Below are 17,866 nucleotides of genomic sequence, written 5' to 3'. Positions count from 1 at the left end.
CTGCATACATACCTGTGAGTGTCAATCTACTGCCCCCGCTGATGGCGTGCAAAAGTCCTCACTTAAAGGTTCAATGTCTCCCCGAACCACACTGTAGATAAAGTAAAAGAAAACACATGTAATACCCCTCAACCAGCTAACCACAGCACCACACAAACCGGTCCTACCTTTCACCCTGGAGATAGTCCAGACGTCACTCCCCAAAGACACACAGATGTGCATAGCTCAGTGTCAAAGCAGTCTTTTACACACCCTGAATACACTAATTAAAGGATCCAGCCACAATATAGCGCTGGTCGGTCGCATCACTACAATCATAATAAACACTGAAGTGACATAATAAAAGGTTTACTACTCTGGCTTTTTTTCTTGTTCTCTTCTTCTTAGGGGTCAATGCTTCCTCTTAGGTTAGGTTGCAGCTTATTTTCTGGCTGTAGTTTGTGAGGTGCCACAGTAAGTGAGAGAAACTGGCCCTCAGCACAACACCCTTGAGCAGCTGATCTGGACCCCAGCCCACAATCACCCACCAATTGAAGCATTCACCACTGAACTCCACTGAAGAGTGAGAGAACCTCGGGCAGGGATTCGCCATGGTCAGAGTGACGGAGCTGAGCGAGGGCGAGTGAGCGAGCGTCACCCCACCTGACGCCACGCGTCATTCTCATAGATATGTGTGGGGAAACAACTCTCACCACCATCCAGACAGCAACACACCAGGGGCCTCATGTACGAAGACTTGCGTTGCAATCAGACTAAAACATTGCTGTAAATACGGATAAATCTGTAAATGTGCGTACGTAGTAAAAAATGCCGAATCACATGAATTTTCTCTTTGTACATCCGAATGAACGTGAAACTGAGCGCAACATGCACGAGCGCAAAACTCCTCCCCCATATGAATATGCTAATGACTCTACTTTGGCAAAACCAAACGAAGAAGCGATGGCAAAAGCAAGCAAAAAGAGAAACTTTGAACAGAACGTGAACTGGAGGTGCGCCTATCGGAGGTAGACTGGAGAAAAGTGATATTATTTACATGTTTGTCCTCCGGAATTAATAACAATACAAAAAATAGAGTGGGGGAGTTTAGCTGACGCGGTTAACGCAGTGGGGTCTCATTGGACACCTCGTTGGAATGAGGTGAGTGAAAGTGGAGCAGACTTTATTCCCCACTACATATCAGATTTTGCCTACTCTTCATCACGAGGAAGACCAGTAGGAATCATTAATAAGTGTCTGCATCATCTTATATTTGCACATTCATTGAATGGAAATCTTTGATTCACGTATGCATATGAATCTTTAGATAGCTTCTTTATAGCAATGTGTGTGCAGTCGATCACTCCGATTACATTGGGAAAACCGGCGATCGCTGCAAATTGCACATTAATGTTTGGCTGATCAACAGCATGGTATGGAAACCTTATAAACCTGCTAGACATGTGGATGAACCCGTCCCATACAGCTGCAGTTGCACAGCTCAAAGATACTTTGTAGTGTGCAATATAACATAATTGCCTCTAGGAGTCGCGAATAGAATTAAACAAAACACAAGAAATACACGTACGCCAGACATGAAGTCGCCGTGGATCAATGCACAGTCTCACGTTCATTTCATCGTTAGTAAATCCAAACGTGAGCGTGAAACCCTACGCAAAGTTTTTGTGCGTACGCAGCGCTGATACATGAGGCCCGAGGAGGAGCACAAAACGGGTCATTTTAGTATTATTATCATTATTATTATTATTATTATTAAAAGTAATTTAATAGAAGATCTAGTCTCTAAATCCACTCAATTCATATTTTTGCTAAATGTTTAAACTACTTATTGAAAATGAGCTGGAGATTTTTAGGGAAAACTTAATTTTCTGAACTTAAAAATAATTGTTTTATGTTCAGTCTGCTTAACTTGATAGATTTGTGTTGGGACAGCATGAATTGTGTGAAATCTGTAATTTACACAGTTCACCACAAACTGATTCCAGTTTGCACATACATGAGGTCATGACTGTAAATAGACAATCTTTTGTTATAAGTGCTTACAAGTAATAATAATAACAGTGCTTATTAGTGTGTACGGCCTCACTGGAAGGAATGAGAATGCAGCCACGCTGACCTGAACGCCAAACACCCGCAGCATTCAGTCTCCCGTTAGCGGCACTGCAAAGCCCAAAAAGTACAGGGCTGATGCAGCGTCTTATGGACCACGACTGGAGAGAGAGAGAGAGAAGCAGCAAAACTTTTCCCTCGACGCTGATGCTGACAGTAACTGGTAGCAAATGAGCCTGCTGCAACCCTCCCGACTCCGGCATCACTGCAATAAACAAACGTTAAATGAAACCGAAACCACAATACAAACAGACACCATCTCCAAAACTTGTAAAGCTTCTGCATACATACCTGTGAGTGTCAATCTACTGCCCCCGCTGATGGCGTGCAAAAGTCTTCACTTAAAGTTTCAATGTCTCCCCGAACCACACTGTAGATAAAGTAAAAGAAAACACATGTAATACCCCTCAACCAGCTAACCACAGCACCACACAAACCGGTCCTACCTTTCACCCTGGAGATAGTCCAGACGTCACTCCCCAAAGACACACAGATGTGCATAGCTCAGTGTCAAAGCAGTCTTTTACACACCCTGAATACACTAATTAAAGGATCCAGCCACAATATAGCGCTGGTCGGTCGCATCACTACAATCATAATAAACACTGAAGTGACATAATAAAATGTTTACTACTCTGGCTTTTTTTCTTGTTCTCTTCTTCTTAGGGGTCAATGCTTCCTCTTAGGTTAGGTTGCAGCTTATTTTCTGGCTGTAGTTTGTGAGGTGCCACAGTAAGTGAGAGAAACTGGCCCTCAGCACAACACCCTTGAGCAGCTGATCTGGACCCCAGCCCACAATCACCCACCAATTGAAGCATTCACCACTGAACTCCACTGAAGAGTGAGAGAACCTCGGGCAGGGATTCGCCATGGTCAGAGTGACGGAGCTGAGCGAGGGCGAGTGAGCGAGCGTCACCCCACCTGACGCCACGCGTCATTCTCATAGATATGTGTGGGGAAACAACTCTCACCACCATCCAGACAGCAACACACCAGGGGCCTCATGTACGAAGACTTGCTTTGCAATCAGACTAAAACATTGCTTTAAATACGGACAAAACTGTATATGTGCGTACGCAGTAAAAAAAATGCAGAATCACATGAATATTCTCTTTGTACATCCGAATGAACGTGAAACTGAGCGCAACATGCACGAGCGCAAAACTCCTCCCCCATATGAATATGCTAATGACTCTACTATGGCAAAACCAAACAAAGAAGCGATGGCAAAAGCAAGCAAAAAGAGAAACTTTGAACAGAACGTGAACTGGAGGTGCGCCTATCGAAGGTAGACTGGAGAAAAGCGGTGTTATTTACATGTTTGTCCTCCAGAATTAATAACAATACAAAAAATAGAGTGGGAGAGTTTAGCTGACGCGGTTAACGAAATGGGGTCTCAAATGGACACCTCGTTGGAATGAGGTGAGTGAAAGTGGAGCAGACTTTATTCCCCACTACATATCAGATTTTGCCTACTCTTCATCACGAGGAAGACCAGTAGGAATCATTAATAAGTGTCTGCATCATCTTATATTTGCACATTCATTGAATGGAAATCTTTGATTCACGTTTGCATATGAATCTTTAGATAGCTTCTTTATAGCAATGTGTGTGCAGTCGATCACTCCGATTACATTGGGAAAACCGGCGATCGCTGCAAATTGCCCTTTGTTTGGCTGATCAACAGCATGGTATGAAAACCTTATAAACCTGCTAGACATGTGGATGAACCCGTCCCATACAGCTGCAGTTGCACAGCTCAAAGATACTTTGTAGTGTGCAATATAACATAATTGCCTCTAGGAGTCGCGAATAGAATTAAACAAAACACAAGAAATACACGTACGCCAGACATGAAGTCGCCGTGGATCAATGCACAGTCTCACGTTCATTTCATCGTTAGTAAATCCAAACGTGAGCGTGAAACCCTACGCAAAGTTTTTGTGCATACGCAGCGCTGATACATGAGGCCCGAGGAGGAGCACAAAGCGGGTCATTTTAGTATTATTATTATTATTATTATTATTATTATTATTATTAAATGTAATTTAATAGAAGATCTAGTCTCTAAATCCACTCAATTCATATATTTTTGCTAAATGTTTTAACTACTTATTGAAAATGAGCTGGAGATTTTTAGGGAAACTTAATTTTCTGAACTTAAAAATAATTGTTTTATGTTCAGTCTGCTTAACTTGATAGATTTGTGTTGGGACAGCATGAATTGTGTGAAATCTGCAATTTACACAGTTCACCACAAACTGATTCCAGTTTGCACAACATGAGGTCATGACTGTAAATAGACAAACTTTTGTTATAAGTGCTTACAAGTAATAATAATAACAGTGCTTATTAGGTGCTAATTCCTCATCTTAGGTTAGGTTGCAGATTATTTTCTGGCTATAGTTTGTGAGGTACCACGTTAAGCTAGCCAAACTGACTCTCAGCTCAACAACTGTGGAAAGCTGATCTGGACCCCAGCCCACCGCCACCCCCAATTGAAGCATTCACCACTGAACTCCACTTATGAGTGAGAGAACCTCGGGCAGGGATTCGCCATGGAAGAGTGACTGAGCTGAGCGAGGGTGAGTGAATGAGGGAGCGCCGCCCCATCCTGACGCTACGGGTCATTCCCAAAGATATGGTGTGGGGAGACAACTCTCACTACCATCCAGACAGACAAAACACGAGATTGAGGAACACCGAGGGTGTCAGTTTAGCATTATTATTACTACTACTACTACTACTTCTACTACTACTACTACTACTACTACTACTACTACTATTATTATTATTTAAAAGCAATTTAATAGAAGATCTAGTCTCAAAATCTACATATTTTTGCTACTTGTTCAAACTACTTTTTAAAATGAGCTTAAACAATTGTAGAGATTTGTTGGAGAAACTCGTTTTATTTTCAATCTACTTTTAGTTATGGTAACTTAATGGATTTGTGTTGGGAAAAAGATGAATAAATTATGTTGAACACTGCATATTTTAAAACATTTTTGGCCATGAATTTACTGCAAATATAGCCAAGAGTTTTTTTTATTAATGCTTGAAATGTAATTTCAAGAGTTCACACTTAGCTGATGATTGATAATAAAGCTTATTTGGCATGCTGTCCCGGGGGAGAGCCCTAAGCATTGGTGCAGCGGAGTATGTAAGCAGAGCGGAGCACCTCTAGTTACGGAGGTGCAATTCAAGTCATTGGTGCAGCGGAGTATGTAAGCGGAGCACCTCTAGTTACGGAGGTGCAATTCAAGTCATTAGTGCAGCGGAGTATGTAAGCAGAGCGGAGCACCTCTAGTTACGGAGGTGCAATTCAAGTCATTGGTGCAGCGGAGTATACAAGCGGAGCACCTCTAGTTACAGAGGTGCAATTCAAGTCATTGGTGCAGCGGAGTATACAAGCGGAGCACCTCTAGTTACGGAGGTGCAATTCAAGTCATTGGTGCAGCGGAGTGTTTAAGCGGAGCACCTCTAGTTACGGAGGTGCAATTCAAGTCATTAGTGCAGCGGAGTATGTAAGCAGAGCGGAGCACCTCTAGTTACGGAGGTGCAATTCAAGTCATTGGTGCAGCGGAGTATGTAAGCAGAGCGGAGCACCTCTAGTTACAGAGGTGCAATTCAAGTCAGTGGTGCAGCGGAGTATTTAAGCGGAGCACCTCTAGTTACAGAGGTGCAATTCAAGTCATTGGTGCAGCGGAGTATACAAGTGGAGCACCTCTAGTTACAGAGGTGCAATTCAAGTCATTGGTGCAGCGGAGTATACAAGCGGAGCACCTCTAGTTACAGAGGTGCAATTCAAGTCAGTGGTGCAGCGGAGTATTTAAGCGGAGCACCTCTAGTTACGGAGGTGCAATTCAAGTCATTGGTGCAGCGGAGTATACAAGTGGAGCACCTCTAGTTACGGAGGTGCAATTCAAGTCATTGGTGCAGCGGAGTATACAAGTGGAGCACCTCTAGTTACGGAGGAGCAATTCAAGTCATTAGTGCAGCGGAGTATACAAGCGGAGCACCTCTAGTTACGGAGGTGCAATTCAAGTCATTGGTGCAGCGGAGTATGTAAGCAGAGCGGAGCACCTCTAGTTACGGAGGTGCAATTCAAGTCATTAGTGCAGCGGAGTATACAAGCGGAGCACCTCTAGTTACGGAGGTGCAATTCAAGTCATTGGTGCAGCGGAGTATACAAGTGGAGCACCTCTAGTTACGGAGGTGCAATTCAAGTCATTGGTGCAGCGGAGTATACAAGCGGAGCACCTCTAGTTACGGAGGTGCAATTCAAGTCATTGGTGCAGCGGAGTATACAAGCGGAGCACCTCTAGTTACGGAGGTGCAATTCAAGTCATTGGTGCAGCGGAGTATTTAAGCGGAGCACCTCTAATTACGGAGGTGCAATTCAAGTCATTGGTGCAGCGGAGTATGGAAGCAGAGCGGAGCACCTCTAGTTACGGAGGTGCAATTCAAGTCATTGGTGCAGCGGAGTGTTTAAGCGGAGCACCTCTAGTTACGGAGGTGCAATTCAAGTCATTAGTGCAGCGGAGTGTTTAAGCTAAGCGGAGCACCTCTACAGTTGCCGAGGTGCAATGGAAGTCAGTGGTGCGGCGGAGTATTTAAGCTAAGCGGAGCACCTCTACAGTTGCCGAGGTGCAATGGAAGTCAGTGGTGCGGCGGAGTATTTAAGCTAAGCGGAGCACCTCTACAGTTGCCGAGGTGCAATGGAAGTCAGTGGTGCAGTGTTGAGGCAGAGAATTTAAGCTAAGCAGAGCACCTCTACAGTTGCCGAGGTGCAATGGAAGTCAGTGGTGCGGCGGAGTATTTAAGCTAAGCGGAGCACCTCTACAGTTGCCGAGGTGCAATGGAAGTCAGTGGTGCGGCGGAGTATTTAAGCTAAGCGGAGCACCTCTACAGTTGCTGAGGTGCAATGGAAGTCACTGGTGCAGTTGTGAGGTGGAGTATTTAAGCTAAGAGGAGCACCTCTACAGTTGCCGAGGTGCAATGGAAGTCAGTGGTGCGGCGGAGTATGTAAGCTAAGCGGAGCACCTCTACAGTTGCCGAGGTGCAATGGAAGTCAGTGGTGCGGCGGAGTATTTAAGCTAAGCGGAGCACCTCTACAGTTGCCGAGGTGCAATGGAAGTCAGTGGTGCAGTAGTGAGGCAGAGTATTTACGCTAAGCGGAGCACCTCTAGTTACGGAGGTACAATTGAAGTCAGTGGTGCAGCGGAATATTTAAGCCAAGCGGAGCACCTCTACAGTTGCCGAGGTGCAATGGCAAATCAGTGGTGCAGAGGTGCGTTGGAGAGTTTAAGCCAAGCAGAGCATCTCTACAGTTGCAGAGGTGTAAATGGAAGAGAGACTCTTCACTCTTTAATCTGCTCAACACAAACCAGATGGCATTTACATTTAACTTCAGCTAAATGGCACATGGTTAGCATGCAGCTAAACACAGGTGCTTCTTTGTCTTTGATCCCAGAGCATATTTAAATTGACAAATTAAAGGACTGTTGTCTGCGTCCAACCTCCATTCGATTGGTTTGAAGACACCAGGGACAAAATCCCTGCGCTGGGTGAAAAAGGTTCCAGTCATCTATGGGGAACAACAGTGGTCACTTCCATTGGTTGTGGTTGAGGGAGATAAACCTCCATTACTTAGGCATAAAAAAATTTTTAAACTAGGAGATTTTAGCCTGAGGTACATATCGCTGGCGAGTGTCACTTCATTCTGTGATGTCCTTGAAAATCAGAAAACTCTTTGGAGGTGGAAGAATCTCACCCTATCTTTCACAAACCAAGGGCTATTCCGTATGTCGTTAAAGATGCTGTAGATAAAGAGCTTGAGTGCTTAGAACAAAACATTATCTCTCAAGTTTGGAAGAATGATTGGACGGCAGCAATAGTGGTGGTGCCCAAGAAGGACAAGACACTAAGGCTATGTGGCGATTATAGTCACAGTGCATTCTCAAAGAATATCCGATACCGAATGCGGATGATCTTTTCGCCACCTTGGCAAGGGGAAAAGTTTTCAGTAAGACTGATTTGTCTTCTGCTTATCAACAGCTGGAGTTGGATGCTGAATCCAGGCAGTACCTTACTATAAACACACACACACACGGGATGGTTTGGGTACTAGGGATGCCACGGTTCGCAATATAATATTGAACCGTACGGTACAACCTCCACCTACGTGTTGCTGAGGCAACAGTACAAGGAAGCGCCGGCGTCTTTCAAATCTGTGGTGTGAGGACATTTCGGTTTTGCCAGGAAGCATAATTCCAATAAAAAAAAAAAAAGTTAAAAAAAAGTGAACAAAAATATTGTAATGTGTTATTTTCAATGTGTGCAAGCATTGTTTTACATGTATAACCATGACTGCACATCTGCAGCGCCATCACCTTGCAATATCACTGTCTGAAGGCAGAATCGCAGAGAAGGTAATAAAGTCCTCCAAATAGCAACAATCCCTCGCTGAATTATTCAAGCAAACCATTGCCTTGCTTATGAAATTTCCACCACAACTGCAATTTTTCAACACACAATAGACCAGATCCTTCAGGGCCTTCAAAATGTAGTGTGTGTTATGGGTGACATTTGTGTCAGCTCCATCTTCCGAGGGACATCTAATTGTACTGGACAAGGTGCTGTCAAGTCGTAGGCAACATGGAGTGACCGTAAAGAAACCAAACTGTAAATTTCTCTGTAATTTTGTGGAATACTTGGGATACAAGATTGATGACAAAGGTTTGCATCCAACAGAGGACAAAGTGGAAGTGATTGTGAAGGCTCCTGCCCCTACCAATAATCGCTAAACTAAGATCTTTTTTGGGTCTTCTGAACTACTACAGAAAGTTTGTGCCAAATCTTTCCACATTGTTGCACCCGCTTCAAAGATTGTTACAGGCCAACGTAAAATAGCATCCATCGTCTCCACAGCGTGCCCAAGGTTTTGATGACTGTAAACGGCATCTGTTATCCAGTAAGCGGTTAGCCCATTATGATCCAAAAACACTTCAACTTGCATGCGACGCTTCTCCCTATGGTGTGGGAGCAGTTATCTGACATGTCACCTACAAGGGAGGAGCATCCTATTGCATTTGCATCAAGGACTCACAGCAGACGATAAAAAAAAAAAAACTATGCGCAGACTGAAAATGAGGCTCTCAGCATAGTCTTTGGAGTGTGAAAGTTTCACAAGTATCTGTATGGCCGCAAGTTTCATCTTCTGACGGATTATAAACCTCTGCTTGCCATTCCCAAACCTGCCATTCCTATACTTGCAGCACTTTGCATGCAACGCTGGGCATTTGTTGGCCTTTGATTATGACATCTTCTGATCATGCCAATGCAGATGTATCATCCAGATTACTTTGAAAATCAAACTTTATAGGAAGGAAAGAGGAGACTGTGTTTCAGGTTTCATACCTTGATGAATTGCCAGTCTGTGCAAAGGACATTGCCACAGAAACTAGGAGAAATTCTTGGCTTGTGAAAGTGTTGGCCCACTTTGTCCGGTTAGCCCAGTCATATCACAGACGAACACCTGAAACTCTTCCATGTCAGAAAAGACCAGCTCTCAACAGACCAAGGCTGTATCCTTTGGGGTTCGGGAGTAATAATTCCTCCAAAGTACAGGGAGAGACTGTTGTCAGAGCTCCAGGAGTCACCTTGGCATATGAAGAACGAAAGCACTGGCAAGAGGATATCTCTGGTAGCCAGGACTCGACCAAGACATACAGAGCCTAGTGAGTAAGTGCTTGCCATGTGAGAAGGGGCAAAACCAACCCCCTAGTGCTTTCCTTTTTCCCCTTGTCCTGGGCAACAGCACTCTGGGATGGCATTCACATAGATTGCTGAGATTGACAAACAGCACTTCTTACTGATTGTAGATGCTCACTCAAAATGGGTGGAAATCTTCCCCACCAACTTGACAAATGCAGGGACTATAAACATCTTGCTTCATATTGTTTCCTAAAAGAATTGGTGTTTAACAACATCCCACCATTCACTTCCAGGGAGTTTGAAGAGTTCCTACAAAAAAAAAATAAACGTAGTGTTTCATGTGCCATCTCCTCCATATCATCCAGTCACAAATGGTCAAGCCGAGCGGGTGGTACAAATATTGAATGAAGCATGGGAAAGGTTGAGCGCAGTCAGTAGCACCAAATATGCGCCTGGCCCGGTTCCTCTTAACATACCGTAACACGCCTCATACGGTAACAGAGCGTACCCCTGCTCAATTGCTCTTTAAAAGACTGCCAGGAATTCGACTCATGCTGCTTAAGCCAGACACATCTGCAGTGGTTGTCAAACGCCAAGGGCAGCAAAAAAATAAAGCGCATGACACACCAGTTCATTTGAGGTTGGCCAGAGAGTGAAGGTGTGGAACAGTCGACACTCAAATTGCGCCTGGACTCCAGGAGTAATCTTGTTCAAACTTAAACTTGGTATGTGAGAGGTCCAAGTCGGAGAACGTAGTGTGAAGGTACATGTGGACCATATGCTGCCATCTTCTAAAACATCAACAGAAGCACTGCTATGGACTTTCATTGCTGATGACATTGCGCCTAATGTGTGTGATGATGCCAGACTTACCCAGCCATCATGTTCCAGTGGATACAGGGACAGGTTAAAGTCCTGAAAAAGGAGGAATCCTCTTTGCCAGAGGAAAACACCGAATGGATTATTTATTTATTTTTTCGGTTGGGTGGGGGTTTGGCAGGCCACATCCAATGCGATCTAAAAAGTAAACATGGAAGGGGGGGGGGGGCATGGTGGGGGGGGTGAAATGTTTGTTATGGGCTTTACTTTAATCCATTATTAAATAACATTACATTTGGAATCTTAACATGATTATAATCATAAGCATATCTGGCCCAATTCATTCACAAAGTCTTTTATACCTGCGTCCATTCATAAACTTTAAAGAGAGAGGGTGGGACCATCTTAAGTTTTTGGGGGCTCTTTGGATGGTGACACTGGGTAGGAAGAAGGTCGACGGAACGCCACGGATTCAGAGACAACAACAGTTGGAGTTTGGGGAATCTATATAATTCCTTAAATAATAATTCAAAGCAAATAATCAGTCAGTCAGTCAGTCAGTCGGTCGTCGCTTGATCTGATCTGTGCTTGATGTGCAATCATGGACGAGGACTCAGATGAGTCTATGATATGATATTTAGGTATTTACAGAAGCACTTTCCAAAAAGAAAAACACTAAACGTAGGAAAGGCATGTATAAAGAACAGGAAGGCTATGAGGACACACATAATGTGGCAAATGGAGGGGAAAAAATACTTAAAGTGAGAAAAATAATAGAAAAGATCAAAATGAAATATCAGGATGTAAAGTAATGTTGATGTTTGAAGAAGTAAAGGGAAACATCTACATCCAATTGGGTTGTCTAAGGCCATAGATAAGCTAATCGGAAGAGTAAGCTTGGCAAGATCTCTAGGACAAGGAAGAGTGCACTCAAGATCTGCCAGAAAAGGGAGGTAAGAGTGGAGGAATCAAACGGCAAATAAAAAAAAAACTACTGGAAACGAACACTGAGACTGGGTGCAGAAGGGAGAATCACAAATGTATAAAGGAAAATGATATAATAATGACAAAAGAGAACTTTCTGGTATTCATTGTCAGAGATCAATGTTACACCAGTAATGACAAGCAGGTCAGATAAAATGAAAACCATTCTAGACACTAGGATTTACAGGAATTTCTGCCTATAAGATACATGACATTCTCACTCGATCAACAATAAAACATGCTTCTTGAATGTCTCATTAGCTTAATGGTGATAAGTATCCTACAATGGAAAGCAAGACGTTTGATTGTAAATGGGCAAGAGTTAAAAAAATAAATAAAAATAAGTTTGAGTTGTAATATTGACTAAGTGTAATATGTGTGAAGAAAACATGGCTTAAACCAAATATTCAGTTTGTTTTACAACATTAAAAATATATACGGAAAGACAGGGAAGGGAGTCAAGGAGGACAGGTAGTTACATTTATATAGGATGAAATGATGTACAGAGTCCTGGGAGAGGAATTAGAGTGTGTGATGGTGGAGGTTTTTTACTATGAAAATTCACTGGTAAAATATAAAACTTTTATAATCAGTGTAAAAACATTTCAATTAATTCACTTGAACAGGTTGAAAGAGGAAGGAAAACTTTGGTGTGGGGATTTTAATGCTCACAATTGGTGTAAAAGGAGAATGCAGTGACGTTAGAACAAGTTATGGAAGATACATCTTCAGTTAGCTTGAACCCTGGAGAAGGCACTATAGGTATAATATAATAGACAACACTGTTTAGACCTAACATCTATATCAAATGAAATAGCAAATATCCTGGAATGGAAAATATTAAGTGAGAACACAAGAGATCACTTTCCAATAAAGTCAATTAAATGCAAGGAATTTAAAATGGTCAATATCTTCAGAATCTGTGGAAATATGAGAAAGCAGATTAGGTATCATTTGGGAAATACTGTGAAGAGGATTTAGTGAAAGTTAAAGAGGAAACGGCTGAAATATTATGCAAGTCACTTACAGATTTAATATTGCAATCAGCTAAATTTACACATGCCTATAAGAACTGCAGATGAAAGAGGACTATTCCATGGTGGACAGAGGAGTGCAGCAAGGCAATTAAAGAAAGAAATAAGGCATTCAAACAGCTTTGGAAAAACATGAATTTAGATAGTGTTGACATAAAGAGCAAGAGCTAACATAAGGAGACTGATTAAAACTGCCAAGAGGGAGAAATAAAGGAAATGTTGCTCGACAATGAGAAAAAACACCACCATTGATCACGTATGGAGAATTTTTCAAAATATGAGTGTTTAATTGTTTACTTTATTTATAGAGCACATTTAAAAACAAAAAAAATGTTGACCAAAGTGCTTTACAAAAAGACCTGCATACAAAAATTATACTTAAGCAAAATATATAAAACAGATTAAAATTTATTTGCAATCAAAAAGCAAGAGACAGAAGGTGATTTTTTTTTAAATGAGACTTAAAAGCACCAAAGGAAGAGCATTACCTAATATGTAAAAGGCAGACCATTCAACAGACAAGGGGCTGTGACAGAAAAAGCCCCGTCATCTCTGGATTTCAACCGTGATTTGGGAACAACTAGCTGAAACCTGTAAACTAGCCTCAATGAAGTATGCCAGTGAAGAAGCTCACTGGTGTAAGTAGGTGTCAGTCCATTCAAACCTTTAAAAACAAGTAGCAATAACATGTATTGAATGCTAAATTGGACAGAGCAGGTGAAGAGATGATAAAACTGGTGAGATACTAGAAATGTCTTGGTCCCAGTTAAAAGTCTAGCAGCTGCATTTTGGACCACACGGAAACCCATGAATACAGAGAGTTGCAGTAGTCCAATCTGGACATAATAAAAACATTGATAATGGTTTCCAACTCATCTAAAGACAGAAAAGGCTTCAATTTGGGAATGTTCCTTAACTGATAGAAACTATTGTTGACTGACACTGAGTCTTGAGTTAAAGTTTGACGAGCAAAATTCAAACACTAGTACTTCAGTTTTTGATTCACTCAAGTGTACAAAATTAAGAAAAATTAAGTCAACCATTCCTTAATCTCGTTTAAAATGTTAAAATAAGAACTGTAAAACAGCTTTACACGCCCATAAAAATAGGAGAAAACTGAGTGTTAACAGCATAGAGATGGTAGCTTGCATTATGCTTCTAATAGATAGCAGCCAAGGGAAGAGTGTAGATGGAGAAAAAGAGCTGGGCCCAAAATTGAGCCTTGGTGGACACCACACTCCTAACATGCAGATTCAATAATAAAAAAAAAGGTTCTCCCCAAGAGATAACTAAACCAATTCAAAACATTTCCTTGAAATCCCGGCCCACAACCTTAAACAATCAATCAAAATGTTGTCATAGATTGTGTCAAATGCCGCAGTCAGGTCTAGTAAAACTAGAAGTGCACATTTTCCAGAGTCAACAGTCAGAAAAAAAATCATTAAACACTTTAAGGAGAGCTGTCTCAGGGCTATACAGTGTCCTAAAACCAGAGAGAAATGTATCAATAATGTCATTTCCATTTAAATGAGTAAAAAGCTGTTGAAAGACAACTCTAAGATTTTGAACTGAAATTACAATATTGAAATTGGTTTGTAAAGGGGAAAAAAATAAAATAAAATAAAATAAAAAAGAGAAAACAAATACCAGTGCTGATCGAGAAGGAGGCAACTAACATATCAGAAAATGAAAAGGCTTATATGCTAGGAAATGTTCTACAAAGATTACACAGTATAGAATTCAATTCAAAATCAAATCACTTTTATTGTCACATCATCAGCAGTACGTGTGCTATGATGAGTGAAAAGATTAGGTGCTGGCTCCAGACAGTGCAAAATACAGACAGTGCAAATACAACGAGTGAAAAATACAACGACAGTGCAAAATACAACATACAAAAAAAAAAAAAAAAAAAAAAAAAGAGCACTGGGAAAATGTGTAAACACTGCCCCAGGCGGAGACAGGGTTAGCGATGTATTCTGATACCAGAAAAGGCTATTTTATTGACTCTTAACAAGCTGTTGTAATTCCGATTCCAAAAACAATGAAAGACGCTACAAAAACTGGAAAATTACAGACCGATAGCATTGACATCAAATTAAGGTAAATTAATGGAAAAATGACAGTGAATACAATTATCAGCTCTTGGACAACTTGATTTGCAGAAAAAGGAAAACATAGCAAAGGTCAGTGTGGTTTCAGAAGAGGGAGATCAACTACAGATGCATTAAGTCACTGATGAAATAGAAAAGGCAATTAACATGAAAGAGCTCATGATAGTCATGTGTTTTGATGCTGAAAAAGCATATGATACAGTGTGGCGAGAAGGATTGTTAGCTAAAGCTTATAAAATGAACATAGAAGGAAAATTATAACTGGATAAAACAATCACAAACTCACAGAACATTTATGGTTCAAGTGGGAACTACTTATTAATCATTTAATGCAGAAGACGGTATCCCTCAAAGTACTATTAGTCGATTGCTATAACTTAATGATTAATGAAAGATTTAGGACCTGGAATAGGAAGTGCTCTTTATGCTGACGATAGAGCTATATAGGAGAGGAAGAAATCTGACTCGAGTACTTAAAAACAGACAAGCTGCTATAGATAAGGTAGAAACAACACTGACTCGTTTTTTTAAACGAACGCTGCGGGCGGGGTTCGAGATCAGGGGAGAGCGGTTCCAGAAGGAAGGTAAGACAAAAACAGAACCTCAAAAAAATAAAAATGAACGAGGAAATAAACTGGGTTGAGAATGTGATCAGACGAGGGCTTTTCTTTTCTTTTTTTTTTTTTTGGACAGCTTTTGTAAAATCGTCAGTTGGGTTTAGGGAAGTAAGTGGGTTGGCAGATCAATCGGTAAAATTGTTTAGGTTTAGGGAAGGAGGAGGGTGCGTCAGTCGATTGGCCGGTTGTCCAGTCAATCATTCAGTCAGTCAGACGGACGGCTGGCCGACAGCGGCCTCTGGTGGGTTTACGTGAGAACAGCGTGGGCGCTAACGAGAGACATTCGAGATATGAAAAAGCACACTCAGCAGCATCTTGCAGATTCATGAAAACAATAACTGCAAAATACATACCTGCCGGGACGTATTTCCCCGTGTCCAGAAACAGCCACTAGACTTCGTCTTCAGAATGAGCCTGGGTTGGGCAGAAAGGTGGAGGAGTCATTGTTGGAAATTCAAAATATCAGTCAGTGAGTTATGTCATATGATCTTTAGTAGGAGATAGAAAATAATCAAGTGACATTAAATTATTTATATATGGGAAGTCATTAGAAGAGGTTCACGAATTTTAATATTTAGGGATTTAGTTGGATAGCAGGTACACATAGAAAATGTATATTGGGCTAGTAGAAGTGAAAAGAAACTTTAAATGCAATGAGGGCGATAGCAGGCAAAGAATGGGGAGCAGAAAGATTATTAATACTCGCAGTGTATCAGGCTTTAATAAGATCGGTAATGATCATGGATGTCTGATATACGCAGCAGCGTCAAAGACTATATTAAAAAGACTAGATAGGATTCAATAGAGCACTTCAAATGTGTATAGGAGCTGTTAAATAAACACCGGTTAATGCTTTAAAGGGCCTTGAAACCCCCTTGTTTCAGCAGGGTGTTGTCACACCTCTGTTTAGGGGGGGAAAGTGTCGGAGGAGCAAAAGAGAGAGATGATGTGGGAGTGTTTCAGAGTCAAAATATACACACAGGGGAGAAAGGGTGTGTGTGTTTACATGGACATCTGTAATCGTATTATTTGCCAAATTGTTAAATGGTGGACTTTAGTTTGCCTCTTTCGTTCAGGAATTTCATTTGTGCCCGTGGTGACAAACAATATATTTGATTCGAGGAGCTGTTTTAAGCGTGTATTTTTCATGTAATGTTTGTTACTGCGCGGCGAATAAGAAGAAAAAAACCTCCGCATTTCTCTGTAGATGCACTCGACAGGTAGCGTCTGAATGCCGCGTGTGTTATTCCGGTCACAAAATCCGGTGAAAATCCTACACGACGGTAACAGTTTAGTTGTAATGCTAACATGTTCACACTCGGTGTAATAGTTCGATACGAACAAGCAGCGAATCCGGATCTCACCATTTGCACAAGAGAAAAGCTCTCGGGTAAACAATGTTTCACTAAAAGGTTATTCATAGAAGGAAAAAGAAGGTAGAGGGCATAATTACCAGACGGTGACTGGGACATACCGGACTGGATGATTCATTGTTATCAAATGGTGTAACGTTACATGAGTATGGATTATGTCAGGGGTATCCAAACTTGCTCCTGGAGGGTTGCTGTCCTGCTGAGTTTACCTCCATCTTGCTTCAGCACACCTGCTTGAAGATTCCAGTAGTTATTCTGGCTAAGCTTCCCCTTGAAGCATGCGGTGTACATGATCACGGATGGACCGCTAGGAAAGCGGTGAGAGTTCGGCATCATGCAGAGGCTTGGATGGCTGACGTCTTGAGAGTTAGGATTGAGTTCGTGGGCGGTGATCGAGTTTTGGACTGTGATCTTGCTGGAGAATTGAGTTGAAGATGGGCAGGTGAGTTGCGTGAGGCAGTTTGAAATACAAGTTTTTGATGTTGTTGGAATTATAGCTGGATATTTAGTTGTTATTGTTGTTGTTTTAGAAGTAATTGTAGTAATAGGGGTAGCAGGCTGATGCTGAGCCGTCTTTTAAATGAAAATGGCTTTATTGGAACTTAGGCTTTTAAATTAGCTTTGGAGTCGCCTGATTGGTTAATCATAAATTGAATAATGTGGGACCAGGTGCAAGCAATCATTAGCGAGCCTCTCAAAATTAGGTCATATTTAAACTTCGCTTAATCAAATATAGAGCAAATTTTTTCTAAAATATTTAGATTTTTTTCACACCATCAAATTGTAGATGATTAAATAGTCTCACATCAGACAGATATAGTTAATTCTAGCATACCACATCAATGGAAAGTTTATTTATTCAGCGTTTAGATGGTGTATAATTGTTGTAAAACATTTTCCTTCACAAAAGGTTTTGTGGACCCATCTTGTAAACATTTAGAACACCAATTTTAATTGGCTAATTACCACAGAAGCAGCTTTGATTTGATTTTTGAAGATATTATTTGTATTTAACCTGTTCAAGTGCTTCAGAACCAGTCTCTCCTGGGGCCTGTTTCAGAAAGGAGGTTAAGTGAAAACTCAGAGTATTTTAACCC

The 17,866-nt window shown here is 41.4% G+C and overlaps 2 protein-coding genes across 3 annotated transcripts in view; one reads left to right on the top strand and one right to left on the bottom strand.

Moving 5' to 3' along the window:
• Positions 1–17,131, bottom strand: part of ankrd27 (ankyrin repeat domain 27 (VPS9 domain)) — a 61,453-nt gene extending 44,322 nt beyond the window's left edge. Inside the window, exons 1-5 of one of the 2 annotated variants that reach the window (XM_087312621.1) lie at positions 16,850–17,131; positions 15,750–15,810; positions 2,401–2,479; positions 2,117–2,314; positions 13–91 (exon numbers count right to left, since the gene is read on the bottom strand). The gene's annotated coding sequence lies outside the window, so the exon portion shown is untranslated. The remainder of the gene's footprint in view (positions 1–12; positions 92–2,116; positions 2,315–2,400; positions 2,480–15,749; positions 15,811–16,849) is intronic. The other variant, XM_087312620.1, reaches the window with a different exon arrangement.
• The window catches only part of snx20 (sorting nexin 20), a 677,202-nt gene that overhangs the window by 63,903 nt on the left and 595,433 nt on the right, over positions 1–17,866 (top strand). The gene's annotated exons all lie outside the window — the stretch shown is intronic.

Source organism: Danio rerio, chromosome 25 (assembly GCF_052040795.2).
Source record: "Danio rerio strain M-AB ecotype USA chromosome 25, GRCz13ab, whole genome shotgun sequence".
Taxonomy (NCBI): Eukaryota; Metazoa; Chordata; class Actinopteri; order Cypriniformes; family Danionidae; genus Danio; species Danio rerio.
This window is presented reverse-complemented; position numbering and strand designations above follow the sequence as displayed.